We start from the raw sequence: 19,792 nt of genomic DNA, 5'->3' as shown, positions 1-19,792 counted from the left end.
ACCCTGACTGGAGTCCTTGAAAGGTGAAACCCTGGGAGCTGACCGTGTGGTCCGAAGAGTCAGCAGTGGAGAATAGCTTTGTTCGACCTGTGTGCACCAGGTGAGTTTGTCTTGGTTTTTGGAAAAATATGGCGCGTCTGGAGCACTTTGAATACTTGGTCTATTTGTGAATTTGGTGGGTCTGCGAACTGTTTTGGGGATACAGGGTGTCTGTTGGTGCCCTGTCAGCCAACTTGGTAATTCGATTTGTTGCTCTTTGAAAAAGTCTGGAGTTTGGGTACTGTTTTGGACTCGTGGTGCCGAGTCTGATTAGGAGAGTGGTCTGTGGACCGGTTGTTCTCTGTTCCTTTGACTTGTTGAATAGGGAAAGAGAATTTGTCTCATTGTTTTCTGCTTTAAAAGACAAGGAAAATGCCGTGTCTTAGTAAAATCTGCTGTTTTGGGTGCCGGTGTTGCTCTGCTGATGCTCGTCTAGAGGAGAGACAGCCTGAACCTCCAGAAGGCACTCCTAATTTTGACATGTATGTTAAGCATGGCCTTGGCCCTATTATGTTTAGTACATTGTGGCACAAATATACGAGGAACAATGCCAAGCTGCAGTGGCCCTTGACGGGCACTTTTGATGAACAAAAATTGAACTTCCTGCAGGACAAATTATTTGTGAAAAGAAGTCGACAGTCGATGTTTAATAATCTAAAAATATGGCAGAAAGAAAGTAAGCAAAGGCGGATCAGAGCGGAGAAAGAGGCAAGGAGGTGGAAGACACACACAGTCATGCAAAAGGCTATAGCGTACGAGAGAGAGAAGGTAGAGAAGGGCATTGAATGTGCTGATCGAAGGTTCAGGTTGCAATGTGATAAGTCTGACCCCTTTGTGGAGGATGAGCAGTTTTGCTCTCCTCTTTGCCCCCCACCAGCAGCAGTCCCGGGAACTGTTGCCCTGGTTTTTCCCTGTCCCTTCCCGCTACACCTACCTTCCAGATGCTGTTGTCCCCATTTCCCAGCACCAGGACATCTCTGAGCGTACCCCCACTCAACTTCCTCTCTTGCATTTGCCATAGGACGGGACACTGGCGAGGGGTCCGGTAGGGGGGGATCGGGAGGCAGCTAAGGAAAGAATTGGGAGAGTGTTGATGCGATCGGATGTGAGTGATGTGGAGAAGAAGATGGTGGCTGACCAGGCCTCTCAGTGGGCCGGGAACACAATTTATAGTGTGGAAGATGTGTGGAGTGTTCTGAAGGATTATGAGCCGTTTGTGGAGCAGCATGCCCTTAAACACATGTTGGCCACTTTGATAGAATTATGGGAGCAGTGTTTCAATGGTGTGGCCCTGCAAATTATTTACAATATCCGAGACCGAGTGTATGCAGCTGGGATGGTGCCCAATGAGGTTTTTAGTAATGTTACTACTCTAATTGGATACCGAGGTAGGTTGGCTCAATGAAGCCCGATTGTTAATTCAGTTTCCCATGAGGAAGGTGCATCCCATTTATCACCCTGAAATACCAAAGCTTCGAGACGGGAATAATGTTATTAGACAGAGAGTGGAGGCCCGTTTTCAGGAGCAATGAGTTTATACACCGTGGAAAAGAAGTGAGGTTCTGGCCCTTAAGACTCAGTTACCCGACCGTAGGAAGAATCCAACGGCGTATTATAAGGAATTGACTGAGGCAGCGTCTTCGACTGTGATGACCCTGGCCGACATTGAGATGTTTTTTGGATTTCTGGTCCTGGTTGATATCAGGCGGCAGGTGCATCTGCAGGACCATGCAGGGGAGCTCGGGGGTACATGGGATCAGATATGGGTATGGGACAAAAAGCGAAAGCCTGGTGAGAAGCCAGAAGAAAGATGAAAGTGTGTCTGACTTTTACACGAGATTCGAAGGGGTGCTTTGGGATTTTAGCAGACAGGACTTATTGGTGGAGGGAGGAACACGGCTATTTGTTAATAGGTTTGTCACAAACCTGCTTCTGGAGATTGCGACTCGGTTGCAGGCTTCGTAGCGCACATGGACGACTTCCTCTCCTTCGGTCATACTAAGTATGGGTCAGTGCTACGAGCACAGGGAGAATGAGGACAAAGAGAAAGTAGAAAAGAAAAATAAGGGCCTGAAGACGAAAGTGGAGCTGCAGCAGGCCGCGAGGGGGAATGGAAATGGACGGGGCAGGGGAATTGGTCCGGCCCGGCAGCTACACTGTACTAGTGGGAACACCGGGCCCGTGGAACCAAACTAATGTGTGTATTGTAAGGAGGAGGGGCATTGGCGTAGTGAGTGTCCGGTACTACTAAAGAGAGTGGAGGCGCCACGTGGAAGGGGATACAGAGGTCGAGCGCAAGGGGGGATGCGCAGAGACCGGCGAGGAGAGGATGAGCGATTGGGTCAGTCTGGTCAGAATTATTTTGATGACCCGAGGGGGCGACAGTATTACCATGACGATTATGATCTGGAAGAGGTGACAGGATTTTTGCACGGCTAGGACAGCCGAGGGCAGGTTGAGGGACCAGTCCAGATCCCTGTGGATCAGCGGGACCATATGTTACCGTTGATCTGCAAGGCTCGACCAAGAGATTTTTGGTGGACACAGGCGCAATGAATAGCTCTGTTTCTCGTTCACTGGTCCCTGGGGCAGCTCTGTCTGGCCAAAATAATGTCTTGGTAGGCTTCTCAGGCTTACCAGTTGTCAGCCCCATCTCCAAGCCGCTGGCTTTGACTATAGGTCCTTTCACAGTGAATTAGCCCTTCTTATTGACATCTAATTGTAGGTAGAATTTGATGGGTTTGGACTTGTTGGAGAGGTTACACGCCACTATCTCGTGCTCTCCAGATGGTGTCTACATGACAATTGGACCCAGAGTAGTGAATTCCAAGCAGTGTTTTTCGAAAGATGAGCCCATACCTGCAGAGTTTAAGGAGGTGCCTTCGACATTATGGGCCACAGGTGACGCAGATGTGGATCTGGTGCAGATTCCCCATGTCTCTATTAGAGTGAAAAAGAACGCAGTTCTGCCCCGTCTTCCCCAGCATAAAATACCTAAGGCTGGAGAACAGGAGCTGTTGCAGATTGTACAGGATTTGATTGAGTCTGGAGTGGTAGAAGAAACGAATGTGAATGTGTGCAACAGCCTTATTCTCCCTATATTGAAGAGGGCACCCTCAGACTCCCCCAATGATCACACCAATGCCTACCGTTTTGTCATCGACCTGCGCAAAGTGAATAAGATCGTGTTCCCCCAATTCCTGGTTGTCCCACATATCACTGCCCTTTTGACAATGACCCGCCCTCAGCCACCTATTTTTCCGTCATTGATTTAAAGAACGCTTTTTCAGCATTCCAATACACCCCCAAAGCAGGTATCTTTTTGGGTTCTCCCTAGCCGGCAGAAGCTTTAGATTCTGTTGGACTCCTCAGGGCTATACTGAAAGTCCCAGTATTTACAGTCAAGCTCTAAAGGCACAATTGGACTCCCTGGTCCTTCCCGCAGGGAATGTCCTACTGCAATATGTGGATGATCTGCTAATTGCTGCTGACACGAAAGAGGGCTGCAAAGATGCAATGGTTAAATTATTGCTACATTCGGAAAACAAAGGACATAAGGTGTCCCTTTCAAAATTTCAATATTGTTGACAGGAGGTCACCTATTTAGGTCAACTACTGTCGAAGGAGGGAAGGAGACTAATTCCTGAGCGCATTGCGGCTATTACTAAGATGCCCATCCCTAAGACGCAGAGGGATGTGCGGGCCATCATAGGCATCACCTCGTATTGTCGACACTGGATCCCCAATTTTGCTTTACTAACAAAGCTCCTGCTGTGACTAACTACTAAAGATGTGCATGAACTTCTCCCTTGGATGCATGATTGCCAGCTTGCTTTTGAACAGCTAAAGGCAGCTCTTTGCTCTGCACCTGTGCTTGGTACTCCTGATAACCAGAAGCCGTTCGTGCTGTACGTACACAAAATGACTGGTTGCGTGCTTTCTGTCTGTAAACAGGCTTTTTGTGGTAAGCAAAGACCATGTGTGTATTTCTCTGCTTTGCTTGATAACGTCGCCAGAGCTCTCCAGAGCTGCCTGAGAGCAGCGCGGCTCGTCCTTGATACTGATCTCACAGTTGTGGTCCCGCATGCTGTGGTCACACTGAATAGAACAAAGACGCAGCACCTTGCTAGTGTATGTCTGACTGGCTATGAATTGACCCAGTTTGCACCACACATCACCATCAAAAGATGTACCACTCTGAACCCAGCCACATTACTACCCCTCCCTTCAGATAGTGATGAGGTGGATGTGCATGATTGCATTTTCCGTATGGAGGAAGAGACGAAGGGACTGACTTGACTGATGTTCCCTTATCTGAACCCCAAGTGGAATTATACATCGATGGCTCTTGTTTTAAATTACCAGATGGTACGACAACTGCGGCTTATGCCATCACCACCCTATGCACTGTTGTTGAGACATCACAGGTTCCCTATAAATCAGTGCAAGCAGCAGAGTTAGTGGCCCTTATCCGGGCCTGTGAGCTGAGTAAGGGACTGGCTGTGAATATCTACACTGACAGCCAGTATGCCTTTGGAGTGGCTCATAATTTTAGGGGGCTCTGGGCAGAGAGGGGGTTTTTAACATCACACGGTTCACAGATACAGAATGGCCCCTTGATCCATAGACTCTTGTCGTCTCTGGCACTCCCTGTGAAATTGGTAGTGATAAAGTGGAGCGCAAACAGGGCAATAACTGATGATGTTGGGAGGGGAAATGCATTTGCAGATCAGACAGCAAAGGAGACAGCACAGTCTAAGATGCAAAGAATGTTTGTGGTAGGACCAGCAAGGTGGGTGCCTGACAATGGAATGTTTGAGAACACACTGGACAGTGCGAAGGAGATTCAAAGTGAGGCCACAATGGAGGAGTTGGCAAAATGGCAGGAGAGTACGGCAGTGTTGGATGGGGATGGAGGTTGGACGGATTTGTCTGGGAGGAGGAGATGGATGTTGCCCGATGCGTATGTTCTCCCTGTGGTTACTATGGCACATGGGCCTGCACACATTAGTGCGAAGGGGATCTGTAGGTTACTGAACCGCGTGTGGCGAAATGACAACATTCCGAAAGTGGCGGCGCACTTAGTAAAATATTGCATGGTTTGTCTGATGCACAATCCTGGAAAAGGTACCTCCACTCCTGTTGGCAGTTTTGCACCGCCTTCCTTCTTTTTCGAGCTTTTCCAGATGGATTACATCGAAATGGAACGAGTCAACAACATTGAAATATGTGTTGGGGGTCGTCTGTGCATTCAGCAAATGGGCTGATGCTTACCCCATGAAAGAGAATACCGCCCTAGCGGTGGAGAAGGTGGTCTTAAAAGAGTTCCTCCCGTGCTTCGGGATGCCCCACTTGATCTGGAGTGATAACAGCAGTCACTTTAATGCCAAAGTCATCCAGTTGGTGTGCGATGGGCTACACATTATACAGAAGTTTCATGCAGTGAACCACCCTCAGTCAGCCGGGCTAGTCGAGAAAAATAATGGAATTCTCAAGTTGAAAATGGCTAAGATGAAAGAGAGTACAGGATTAAAGTGGCCAGATGCTTTGCCCCTAGCATTGATATCCACCAGAGTTATGGCCCACTCTAGGACAGGATTGTCCCCCTACGAGGTCGTGTTCGGCCGCCCGGCAAATGTCAGGGGCGTCCCATGGCCTCTGAGGTTTTCCGAGTTTGAGTACCCCTTGTTGATTGACTATCTTTATGAGTTGACTAAAAATATGCGCTCTATCCATCAACACGTTGTGGAAGTCTTACAGCCCCATCTGGAGGGACCGGGCAACCAGATACAGCCCGGTGAGTGGGTCCTCATACGGAATAGTTCACGGAAAAGCAGCTTGGAGCTATGCTGGAGAGCCACGCTGGAAAGGACCTCTGCAGGTCCTCCTGGCCACCAGGATAGCTGTCAAGGTCGATGGTTGGAAGAACTAGATCCACAGTACCCATACCAAAAGGGTTCTCCTCCCACTGCCCTATGACCAATGGGTTGCAGATGGGATTGGGGATTGTGAAGGAGAGCAAGTACCACGGTTCATACCTTTCTCTGATACCCGCCTCACCTTCACACCCACGGAAGAAGAAAGTCAGGCTGTGCTGAATGAGGCGGTGGAAAGGCCATCCAGGAGTCTCCATTTGTTGGTCCACCGGTGGTTGAGCCATGTTCCTTTGAGTCTCAATCCATTGATCAATTTGCATCTGACCCCTTTGCCTCCTCACTCCCTTGAATCCGACCCTTTGTTTCCCGACCCTGCTGTACTTGGAGCACTGAGGTACAATTTACGCCCTGTCACAAGAGATTTCCGCCCTGCTATGTGGGATCAGGATCCGAGCTGGACGAACAGCTCCACCACTGGTGCTCAACAGCGCCAACGCCCGATGAACATTAGATAGATTTGTTTACCTTTTGTGGCTATTCCAGCTTGGTTCCAAGTGTAAGACTTTCCCGTTGTATAATGAAATGTATCCCTTTGGTCACCCTATCCATTATGAGGAGCAGCCCTTTGCGGCTCCACGTCCCGGTCCAGACTGGCCTGTTTGGTCCTCTTGGTCTACTAAGAGTAAGATAGTGTTTGTAATAATTTTGCTTTCCCTGATATTGGTACTTGAGGTGATGTTTTTCCTTGAAGAGAAATACCCTGTGCACGCCTGGATAAGTACTACGCCTGCCTCCCCTGAGCATATTTTTGTCACCTTAGCACCCCATAAGGAAGAGCACTGGTAGTCCTATAAGGACGATGTTTTTATCCAGACGTTGCACCAGGTCCATGCTGCCTATAATACGACAAAATGTTGGGTGTGTGGTTTGTTACCCTCTGTAACACACTGAAGTGAGAACTTGCTGCCTATGCCTTTGTCTTATGTTAATAGTTGTGAGGGGTGGTTCACGTTGCTTAATATGGTCCGATTGTTCCCTCCTTGGAACGATAAAGTACTAGTTTTCGCTCCCTGACAATGAATGTGCGTTTCCAACACAGAGTCCCACCTGGTGTTTCCCCTGGCAGTGATCAGTTTAGCCGGGTGTTCTTGAGTTCCTGTCTAAGGGCAGCAGATCCGGGAAGGAAGGGGAATTGGACAGAGGTGGAAAGAGAAAAATTCTTGCAGTTCAATGTATCAGAGTATTACCAATCCTTCCAAGCCCGCATTGTCACAGAAGATAAGCCCACACCACTGGCAGTGATGGATGTAATGGCCCCTTTTTGTGTTCAGGGGATAGGAGACATAGAGGTGGTGGAGAGCCGATGCAACACCACTAATACACTGAGGGTATCCAAAAGTCTACCCTTGATTCCGCCGCCCAATGTTTACTTTGTCTGAGGAGCCCGTGGCTATGTGTGGCTCCCTGAGGAATGGTCTGGACGATGTTACCTTTCCTACCTCCTGCCCCAGTATATATAGCCCCTCCAAACTACCACAAAGATCATCGCCTTCAGTGCAGAAGAGTTTCAGCCCCCCGAGTTAAAAGGTTGATTAACACAGAGGACATAGATCAGACAGACACGACCCTTCAACAGTTTACTACCCTTCTGGGGCCCCGTGGTCAACAGGCTCAACATTAGACGACTCACCAGGGTGGTAGAAAGGGTTATCAATATAACGGCGGGAATATTGACGAATGTTACGGTAGAGGTTCAGGCCACGAGACTCGCTGCCCTTCAGAACAGGATGGTTCTAGATGTTATCTTAGCTGATCGGGGTGGGGCCTGTCGCGTCATTGGTAGTAACTGTTGCATTTACATTCCTGACCACGCCACCACTGTGTACTCCGCCATACAGAAATTGTACAAGATAGCTTCAGGGATACATCAGGAGAATGGTACCTGGTCCCTTACAGGTTAGTTCTGGAGCTTGTTTGCTACATGGGGTTGGAAGATTCTCATATATTCCTGGTAGCTATAGCGGGCATAGTCCTAACGTGCTGCTTATGTATCCATTGTCTTCCAGCTTGCTGTACCTGTTGTGTTTCAATGCTCAAAGTACGTCCCAGGGCACAGGGACCTGACTCAAATACAAAGGCCATGGTAATGCAGGGTATTCAGGATTTGCTCAACATCAACAAGTGCATTTTTGAGTATTAATTCAGTATGCTGACATTTTATGGTGCTAGCCTTAGTAGACAATATCTCTTGATTAACAGATGATAAATATGAGTGTTTAAGTCTTAACGTTTTAGAATTGTAAAGACCCTGCCTGATGGCACTAATAAAAATGTATCAACAAACGTAGGGACAAAGGGGTAAATTTAGCATGCAATGCTAAAAGGAGGGTCTGCTAGATTTGAAATTTCATTCCTGTGTTGCTTAGGCCTGAAATGCTTTTCCCTTACACTTATAAACCGTGTACTTTCTTATGTTAGCATTGATGGCGCCATTTTTATTCATGCCATATTCTTCAAGAACTGAAGATCGAGCTTTCTGTCTCATGGTGCTTGCCTCAGCGGAGCCGCTGCTCCTGCCCCCCTTCTATGCGTGCAAACTCAAGGCTGAAATCTTGCTGCTCTAGATAAATGTATTAACTGTTTTGCATACCTTTGCTGTTGGATATGTTCGTTCCCACATCTTTAGTATGGTAGGTCCCGGCTGAGTGGCGTTGGGGTTGAGATAGCCAGTACCCGGCACTGTAAAATGACTTATCCTTGTGTGCCTCCTTTGTTCATCCTGGCCTGAACTGGAATTTTCCAGCCTGGGCGGACCCTGAAGGTGCAAGTATTGTATAATTGTTAGCCCTGAGTTGGGGGGAGTCAGTCCCTCGGCTGTCCTCCCAGGAGACAGGTCAGACTGGGCTCCGTTGCAACGCAATTGCTAATAAATATGTGGTTTGTATTCTCCTCTGTCTGACCGACTCTTCATTATTGGGAAGGCATAGTGGTGGTCCTGACTGACCCGTTTTTTGGGTCATTTCCTTCATATCTTTTTACTTTCCAGTTCGGCAGTCGTATTTTGGCATGGAGCCGAGTTCCACAAGGGTATACGGAAAGCCCCTTTATATTTAAGCAGATTTTGAAGAAAAATCTGGAATCCCTGGAGATGTCAAATCACTCTGTCCTCATCCAGTACACTGAAGACTTGCTGGTAGCGTAAAGTACTCAGGAGGCTTGCACACAAGATACCATCTCTTTACTGAATCATTTGGCTGGACATGGAGATAAAGTGTCACTGTCCAAATTGCAATTTGGCAAAAGGCACATTCTGTGTCTTGGGCACCATATTGAGAAGGGAGCAAGAAAAGTGTCTCAAGAGAGGATTACTTCAATCAGGAATATGAGTCCACCAAGTACTCAAAAGGAAGTGTGAATGTTTCTGGCAATGGTTAGCTACTGTCGACAATGGATTCCAAATTTCTCTTTAACAGCCAAACCTCTTCAGAGGCTGACACAGAAAGAAGTGTCAGACCCGGTACCTTGGGATGATGATTGTATGTGCTCTTTTATGAACTGCAAGACAGTCTTTGTCGATTTCCGGCTTTGGGAATGCCCGACTATAACAAAAGCTTTACACTGTTTTGCAGCGAGCAGGGGGGATGTGCATTATCTGTACTAGCCCAGATGCATGGTACTGTACGCAGACCTGTAGTATACTTTTTGGCAACTTTAGACCCTGTTGCCGCCACATTGCCTGGATATCTGAAATCTGTTGCAGCAAAGTGTATGAGTTTGTAGCACAGTGAGAGCATTGTGATGGGAAATCCACGTAGGGTGTATGTGCCACATTTAGTTGATGTCTTGCTTACTCGTATTCAAATGCAACACCACACAAACAGCGACCTCACCAGAAATAAGCAAATCATACTGGGAGCTGAGAATGTGACTGATGTGATGCACAAGTTTAAGCCCTGCAACTTTGATACCTCTGTCTGGAAATGAGGTTGTGGTTGATGAGGCTGATCATGATTGCTTGGATGTAACTGAGTTTTGCACCAAGCCACGACCATATATTCTTTATACCCCTTTGCCAGAATCAGATCATGTGCTGCTTGTTGATGGATCCTGTTTGCATGATGCGGAAGTAAATCTAAAAGCTGCTTATGCTGTATGTACAGTTGTAGGTGTGATTGAACCTTCCTGGTTGCAAGGTTTGTATTTCACCCGGGTGGCTGAGTTGGTTGCCTTGATCCAAACCTGTAACATCTCAGAACAAGCATTTGCAATGCAATAGGTCTCGCATTTATGTGAGTTTAAGCTATTTGCATTGTAAATGACAATGCCTTTTAAATATGTTTAAAAAAATAAAACAAATAAAAGGCATTGTTATTTGCAATGTCAATAGCTCAAACCTGCGTAAATGCGAGACCTATTGCATTGAAAATGTGATAATGTGCTGCCCCCAGGTTAGCTGCTTACTCTTGCTGCGCGTTAGTGAAAGATGGACCATCAAACTTAAGCAGCCTTTCAAAGTGTGGGTGAAACCAGCCTGCACTTTTAGAGGGACAAAGACTCCCATGCAGTTGGGCGCAGTGAGTGACTGCACTCACTGACATGGAGAAGCATAAATGTGTCCAAGGGACCCCCTTTCAAATGGCGCACTGACTGCGGGCCATCTAGGACCAGGGTCCTTTCTCCGGTGTCATGGTCTGCTCCAAATAAGTTGAAAAGAATCTCGTACGAAGTAACCCCTTGCAGGCTTTAAATCGTCAGATTCTGACATTAACCAGTCACTAGCTAATAAACTAGCAGTCTTACTAAATAAGATTTTAGCTCGAGTTCATAACCCAGATCTGTGCTTTGACAGTGGGTCTGACGATTCACGATGGCCATTTAAAAAAAAAAAAGGATTTCTAGCTAGGCATGTGCAAACCAGTCCAATTATTCATACACCATTTTGTGCGTGCGAATGTGCCTGATGTGTCTTTCCAATTAATGATTTGTGCTTTTAGGTGTTATTTTTTGTGGGATTTGAGTACTTTGTGAACTTTAGCAATGCTACTTTTCATGTTACAAGGCACTGTTGTATTTTCTCAATGAAAAGAACATAAACATTCGATATCTGCGATGATAGACTACATTGTGTTCTGCCACTTTCATTGCCGAACATTCCGCATACGTGTGCAATTAAAATGGCTTTGACAATGTAATTTGTCTTGATTCACGTTACACGGAATACACTTTTAAGTGCATTTCTCCTCATCAGTCTTTGTTTTCATGGGACTTATTAGGCAATTCTCATGCGCAGTGACTGAAATCGGACCGTCTCATGTCTACATGTGATTGAGAATTAATGCTTTTGTTACTTTGTGACTGGAACGATTCTCCACTCCCTCCTATACACATGGAATGAATGAGCAGCATTATCTGCAAAAAAAAAGGTTCTTTTTTTCTGTTGTCATGTTGGAGTTTGCGTCAATTTTGAATGGTCTATGAGTCATCTATTAAACGTATTATAAGAACCACTTTTCGCACCAGCAGCATGCTCACTAACCACGTTTGATTTACGTGAAAGAAAAAAGGGCTTGATAGAAAGTTTGCTGGACGGGAGTTTAAGGGCATGCATGAAAGATATCCCATTCCGTTATTTAAAGTGCATTAGCATTTAAGATATCCCATTCCGTTATTTAAAGTGCATTAGCATTTAAAGTACTAATAATAAGTTGGAACAAAAACATAAGGAGGAACAGAAACAAAAAAAGTGCAGCTTTAGCAGTCATTTGTGGAGAACACCCTCGGGACTGAGCTTTTGCGCTGAACTATGTTATACCTACGAATGCGGGTGCCGTGCTTAAGCAAAGCGCCCCAGAGCCATGAAGCCACCTGCGCTGTGAGATCTGCGTGGATGTGAGCTGCGGGAGCCGGGATGGATCCCTGTGTAGGGCAGGCGAGGGGGCAGGAGCCCACCGGGACAGGACATGGCGACCTCGTCAGGGCCAGGTGAGCTGGCGGGCGTGCAATGGAGCGCTGGAGGGGCTGGCTGAGTGCACCTGGAGGCGCAGGAACATGCCATCGTGGCGCCGCAGGAGGCACTGCAATTTGTTGCAGAGCAGGGAGGGCTTTGACGAGCGGTCACCAAATGCACTTCCATGGCCCACGAGCTGCGAGACAGCGGAAGGGGGGTTTGAAGAAAAGGAACATGGACAACGGGAGGGGGGTGGGAATAGGACACTAAACAGAGCAGCGCTGGCTCAGGTGTGACCTAAAGCAAACATGGCGAGTAAGTTGGCTGAAGAGGTGGGGGTGGCAAATGGTGTTCACGGGCGCTTTGATGTCCTCAGTGGCCGCGCGGCTCACTGAAAACATCAAAGCGCCCGCGAAATGTAAGTGATCGCAATCGCGATCACACTACAAAGCGCGGCTGTGTGACAGGCGAAAGTGAAAGACGAGTGCTTTCAGGCTGCCAAATGGTGCGCGCGCCCGGCACACATGCACAGTAGTTGGCGGCCTGAAAGCACTCGTTTGCACTTCCAAAAGTGCTTACTATAAGTCTCGCCAGAACAGCGCTAAAGCGCTGTCTCAGGCGAGACCTAAAAACTGCGAGTTGCCATCTGTACGACGGTCAGTACGGTTGTACATGACTTGAGCAGTTGTGGTCACAGCGAGGGTTCATGACCTCGTCTGGGTCCCCTATCAGAAATGGCAAGAGTGTGAGAAACCTCTTGCTGTCACTACAGTTGCCTGCTCAAATTGCCGTGGTGAAGTGTGCTGTCCATTGGAAGGGAAATTATTATGTCACAGTAAGCCTTGCGGATGAGGCTGCACACTATTGTGATCTAAATTCCTACACTTTTAACGAGAATCCTCTGAGAGGAAAACTGATGTCACAGATTGCAAACTGTTGTTATCTACTGCAGAGGCTTGGGAGAATTGAAGGCATTACAGGATGAGGTACCAGAAGCTGAAAAACAAGTATGGATCAGAGCAGGTTGTACTAAAAGGCAAGAGGATGAGGTGTGGGTATACACTGATAGGATACCTGTATTACCAGATAGTTTGCTGCCTCCTATGGCACAATACTATCATGGTCCTGCACATGTCGAGAGGGATGCTTTGATGCGTCTCTTTCATCAAACATGGCTTAACCCAAGGTTCAGATCTGTGGCAGAAGCTTTACGTCACCGCTTCATGGTGTGTCACCAACAAAATATAGAAAAAAATAACACCATCCACAATTAGTCATGTAGGGAGGTTAAGATGTCCTTTAACAGAATGCAGCTTGACTTCTTTGAAATTCCCGTCTGTAATGCTTGAAATACATACTTGTAATTGTCTGTATATTTTCGAGGTGGGTAGAAGCTTACCCAACAAGGCGAAATTACAGTCTCACTCTAGCAAAGTTATTGTTGAGGGAGTTGATACCGCGTTTTTGATTTCTGGCTTCTTTGGAGTCAGACCGAGGGACACGGTTTAATAATGAGTTCCTAAAGATGTTGTGTGGATTACAAATTGATCAGAACCACCATTGTGCTTATTGTCCAGAAGCCTCTGGATTTGTGGAGCAGATTAATGGGGCACCGGAATCCAGATTGGCAAAGGTGTGTGCCTCAACTTCTCTTGTTTTGATGAGTTTGAGAAGTGCCCTAGACAGAAGAACAGGACTATCTCCTCATTAGATAAATATGGGGAGGGCTATGAGACAGTCTGCATTTCCGGCCAATGCATTAGGGAATATTACAGCTGATTGGGTGCTCGATTACTGTAAAGGACTGGCTGGCATGGTATGTTCTGTGTCTCAGCAGGTTGGGGAAGCTGCTACTTTGCCTCAACAGGGCCATTTCCACAACCTCAGGCTGATTAATTCTGCCATGGTGAAAAAACATGTGCACAAATCGTGTTTGGAACCTCATTGGCGTGGGCTGGTCCAGGTGATCAGGGTAACCACAACTGCAGTTAAGTGTGGTGCACACCACCCATACTCGCCGAGTCCAATGTCCTCTTGAAGATACAGTGCTTGTTTTGGATGTGCCAGAGGTTACAGAGACACAGCCTTCTAAGGTTAGCCAAACTATAGAGAACTTTTAGAGAATAACCTAAATATATGTACTAATAAGAATTACTAGAAACCACAATAATATTCTATGTTTTGAAATATTTTTATATGTTGATACTTTGGAAACGAAGTAATATGTCATCATTACATGTGCTAATTACAATGAAACTAAGTTGCTCTATGAGTGTAAATGATTTTAAAGAAATATATAAGGATCTCAAGATTCTAGAATGAAATGTATATTTCCATTATTTTATATTCTATATTTCATGAACCAAATTCAATTTAGGCCTGCATTTTCCTTACTTGCTTGCATTTCATTCTCATGAAAAGGCTTTGTAGACTTACAAAGTGGAAAGAAACTATGTTTCATAAAGAGATTTCTCATAAGCATACTAGGGCTACTTCCAATATTTTTTTGTTACTTTGGGAACATCTGCTATAAGAAACTGTCCTCTTCAACTCACTTGTGTGCTTCTGCAAAAGGGCCATTGTTAAAATCATATACACTGGATGGTTCAATGGCTTACATGATGATCACCAACTTTTTGCTATAATATGCGTCTTCTTTATGCTGCATGACAATCACCCTATATGAACTGACCAATGGAATGAATGGTCTGACCTGATAATGTACCCAGGAGGTACATTAATATATGGATTAATATACGCTGTGTGACGGAGCAACTGCATGGAAGACCCTTTTCTTCTTTCCTTTGAGATATTGCGCTTTTGTGGACTGAGAGACATCCTTCTTTCATTGCAGACTCAATTGGCCGGTTCATGCCCTTTCCTGAACCTTCCTAGGACTTTGGTAATTGATGGCCGACTAAAGAATGCATTTGATTATTCATCACTCCTAGAATTAATAAATGCCTGATATTAATGTATATATTTACTCTTCTCAAATCTACTGATAAAACTAAACCATTCTCAAATCTTGTTTGTGCCTCTCTATGTCTCATCTTCAGTTATTGATTGTGCATTCCAATTGAGTATTAATGAGGGACGGGAATCTGAATAGAGAAATCTCTGGACAGCAGATTCTAATGTTAATATTCTGCATAGCTTTAACTGAGTTATTGGTTTGTATGATTTTAGTCCAACTGAATTTCTTCAGAAGATTTGGTCTATCTGTGATAATTCTGTATTTGAATAGCATAGTGTTGAAGGTTAGATATATGAATCTAATAAGTAGTTTGTAGGTCAGTTATTAAATTCTTGGTCCTTATTGGATAACTTGACTGGATCCCCCATATCTGACCGCTCTCTGCACCATTCAAGATCCATCGGAGGACCAAGTAAATGAAACCTGAAGTGTAGTGTTCGGAGACAAAGTAGGAATAAGTAAATGGGCCCAGTGTCGCTACAACAGTGGCCTTAGAAGGGGGCAGGATAAAGTATGATCTTAAGTGTGTACAGGTTGTGGGACGGCCTCTTTGGCCATCATCACGAACAGGCGCAGGTCAGTGAGTTAGGGCCATATGTATCAATGTTGGAAATAGTGATAATCTAATTGCAATTTTCTGTGAATCACAAATAGGTAATCACTATTCCTAGTGTATGAAAATTCATGAGTTTCATTTAATGATTCCTAGTAAGTTGCAAATTGACCTACAATGAGGTTGATAGCAATTTGCTGGGGTCAGCAGGACACCTTCTCCGTGATTGCTTTTAAATAAAGCAATCCTTTTTTTAAATGCAGCCCATTTTCCTTAAAGGAAAACGGGTTGTGTTTAAAACAGAGAAATTAAAAGTGTTCTTTTCATTTTTTAAGAGCAGGTAGTGGTCCAAGGGGCCACTTCCTGCTCTGAAAAAACACTTTCGCCACTATTCCCAAAAGGGAAGGGGTCCCATATGGACCCCTTCCCATTTGCAAATGGGTTACCACCTACTGGAAGTAGGTGGTAAAATGCGAATGATTTGTGACCGCATTTCGGCCACAAGACATTCTTACATACAGCTGCGATTTGGTATTAGGAAGGGACGCCCTAAACACGCCCTTCCTAATTCCGAATCGGTATGTATTCTTAATTCCAAATCGCAATTCGGTAACATGTTTTCCTCCCACTCTATTCCTTCAATTATCCTCAAGAGGTCCTTAGTGTCCTTCACATAGGAGCTAAGATCTTTCACAAATGGGAATAAAAAGGAGTCGACATAAATTGAAGTGTTCTCCAAAAGACTGTTCATCGAAGATACGATAGGACGTCCCGTTGGATTAATTGGATCCTTGTGAATTTTAGGTATATGGTAACATGTCGGTATTTGTGGATACTCGCAGCAGAGGAACTGATACACTTCACAGTCTAGTACCCATCTGTTCTTCCACAATGTCAATAGGTCATAGAAAGATTGAACGCTTCACCCATTTTCCTCCCTAGTGAATGGTTGATAGCAGTCTCTCACAGATAGTTGTCTCAGTGCCTACTTATGGTACTGCTCTTTACTTTGAAGCACCACATTGCCCCCTTAGTCGGACGGCTTGATTATTATGGACTCATCATTCTTTAAGTGTATGATAGCTTTCCACTGATTATCTTTGATATTTTGAACCTTCGCAAAGTGAGCACACTGGCTAGTTAGCTGCAAATCCTCCAGTTCTTTCATTACTGACTCTTGAAACACATCAATACCTTTGTGTGGAGTTTGTGGGATAAATCTTGATTTCATCCTGCGTTTACTGTCACCCCTCTGTTGGGTTATCCCTGCTTGCTCACGCAACTCTATTGTGTTGTACATTATGTCTGTAGGATTGAAGTTTTCAAGTTCAAGTAGTGCGAGGAGTGTTCCGAGATCCTCACCTGTGAGAGCATCTGCAGGTCTTTTTCACTCAACAGTATAAAGTTTCTCTTTTTTTCAGATGAAGAATTTGTATTTTCATTAGCTTAAGTTTTCTTACATATTTGAATAGGTCAATGCGTGTCTGTGAATAATTAAAGTGGGAGTTTGGACAAAAGGTCAAACCTAACTGCAAAACTGTCATTTCATCATTAGTTAAATTCCTGCTTGTCAAGTTCACCATAGTACATTCCAGGATCTTTTTGTATGTAGCTACTTCAGGAAAGCAGGGTTCTCTCCGAGCATGAGATGTAAAGTGTGCAAACTGAGCGCCAAGTTACGCGATTATGCTATTCCAAGTGTGTAAAAACACAGGAGGATTACGAAGATACTTAACTTTAACTCTGACTTTGTAATTTATTGCTTAATTTGCCCATGTGGAAAGCGGTAAGAGGGAAGTACCACAGTCCCTGCTAAAAAAAGAGTGCTGGAACACATGTGGGCAATCACCAACAGGGATCAGACCTATCCGGTGGCTCGGCATTTTGAAATTCAACATATTAGTAATCAAGATCTTTTTGAGATTTGTTTGGATCAAGTACAGAAGGATGAGAGAACTAAAAAGTTACAGGCTCTAGAGTCAAGGTACATTTTAAATCTACGCACTAAGGGGCTAATTAAGATATCGGGCGGATCGCCACTGCCCGTATGGCGGTGGCGATCCGCCCGCAGAAAACCACCGCCGCATATGAATTCTCCCCCGCCACATTACCATGGCGTGGGCAACCCTGGCGGACGGGAAGCCCGTCCGCAGGTTTTCTGCCGGTACGCAATCTGCCCAATTGCCTACCGGGCGGAAAAGCAGTTAATATGGTGGCGGTGTCTGGTAGACACCGCCATCCATATTAGTATGCAGGCGGGGTGTTGCCTTTAACGCCGCCACGGAAAGGCAGGCCGGTTTTTGCCATTGGGGCCCGTAGCGGGCCCCAAGGAATTCTGGGGGGTGAGGGGTGCACATGGGGGGTACCTATGGTACCCCCCTGCCTCTCAATGAACAACGTTGTGCATTGAAACGCACAACCTGCCTTTGTGGCATTGCGGCGGGCGGTGCTCTCTGCACCGCCCACCGCAATGTTGCAGATGCGCCATGCACCCACCAGTGGGTGGTACCGTTTCCCATGGGTATGGCGGGCGGACATACTAATGGGGCCCTAAGTTTCCTAAGGGACTTATTTACGAAGACCTGTGGATACACATAGGTTGAGACTCCACATGTTGGATTGACTGATAAGGCATCTTGAAGAGGGTAGTTCAATTGAATTTGAGTTTGTAGCTCGTTGTTAATACTTTTTGGTTTGAAGATGACCTATGTCATTGTAAGGCCTGCCTTACCTCCCGTTATGGCGCAGCGGTCTCCTTTTTTCCATGTCCACCCGACGGCATTAGGGGGACAGAAACACTAAGAACGGACTGTGTTTCTTCTTCTCAGGAAAGGATCTCCGTGCCACACCGAACGGACCAATCAGGGAGCGGGAGTGTACAACAAGAGGACCAATCAGCTACAGTAAAAGGGGAGGAGACCGAAAGCAGGAAGACGACAAGAAGTTCGAGGGCAGGAGAAGCCTGGAAGGAACTGACCCCAGATGAAGAAGCAAGGAAAAGAGAAGCCACCGGGGAAGACGTAGCCATGACAGAAACCATAGCCGAAGAAGCCATGGACGTGTGGAGCGAGGAGTGGTGGTTACCGGAGGACGCTCAAGAATCGCCGCAACTCTGGAGAGTTGCAGCTAGAGGCAGTACATAAGCTTTGGAAAGGGTGGAGTTGGGGTAACGGGAAACGAAGCTCATACTAATATGCTCAGATAATCATTTCGTTCGTCAGGTGATTTTTTTTTCTCTCCCTTTTTTTTCACTCTCTTCTTCATCGTCATTTCTAAATATTACAGCTCTATTCTCTTTCTGCACTGGAATAACTCCCTGACGCTGCTCCATCTTGAACCTGAATATCGAGCACCCATTCAAGTGTTTTTTTTAATTTTATTGTTCCTTTTCCACCAGATTCCCACACCTTCCTTACCTGTGCACAACTCTTCCCACCAGAGTGTGGTAAAAGAGTAGAACGAGGAAACTACTTCACGTTATACTTACCGCATCTTTGTCCTGTTTGCTTACTCCCTCTGCAAGCCTCCTGGGGCCCTCCAGTCTGCCGGAGCACCAAAAAAGAAGGAAGAGAGAGAAAAAGAATTAAGTGAAGAAACATTTATTTTCATTGGAACGTCATTAAGACAAGAACAGAATATTGTTGGGACAGAACTGTAATCACATTAGGGACAGGAACCCTGAAGTGGATATATATATATTTTTTCTTTTCTTCTCCCCTTATTTTGAAGAAAATACCTGTATACGCTTTAGCCAACCATTATTTTTACAATAAAACGCTCCAAAATTACACCAATCTGGCCTCCTCGCTTCTTTTTCCACCCATCCCTCCCACAAGTGGTGTCAGAAGTGGGATCGGGGAAATGGAGGCTGCTGTAACCAAGATGGTGGCGGGGCAGGAGAGTTTGGAGAGAATTATGGAAAGATTCCTGTTGGCTGCCGAGGCAGACGGGAAATCTGCAGAAGACATTGATGGTGCAAGGCCAGATGCAAGAAACAGTACTTGGAAAACAGGCCTAACTGCTGGGACAACCACGAGGCCACACCAGCTTACCGTCTGTGTTGATACAAACTAACTTTCCAGGGATGTCCCTGGATTTTTTTCCCGCTAATTTCGAGAGGATGGCCAGAGCAGCTATGTGGCCCGAGGACAAATGGGGACAGTATCTGGGCCCTCTATTAGCCGGAGACCTCCAGTCGGCATATCAGACGGACAATCTCCTCGACACAACCCCCTATGATGACATAAAGAAATGCATCCTGGAACGAATGGGTATAGATGAGGAAACCTACAGGATCAGGCTAAGACAGATCAAAGAAGAGCCGCAGGAGACTCCAAGAGCCTTATATTACCAGATAAGAGATGTGGCTGAGAGATGGCTCAATCCGTTGTCCTCTTCTA

The sequence above is a fragment of the Triturus cristatus genome, chromosome 6 (assembly GCF_964204655.1).
Source record: "Triturus cristatus chromosome 6, aTriCri1.1, whole genome shotgun sequence".
NCBI classification, from domain to species: domain Eukaryota; kingdom Metazoa; phylum Chordata; class Amphibia; order Caudata; family Salamandridae; genus Triturus; species Triturus cristatus.
The sequence above is the reverse complement of the archived record's forward strand: the minus strand, read 5'-3'. Positions refer to the sequence as shown.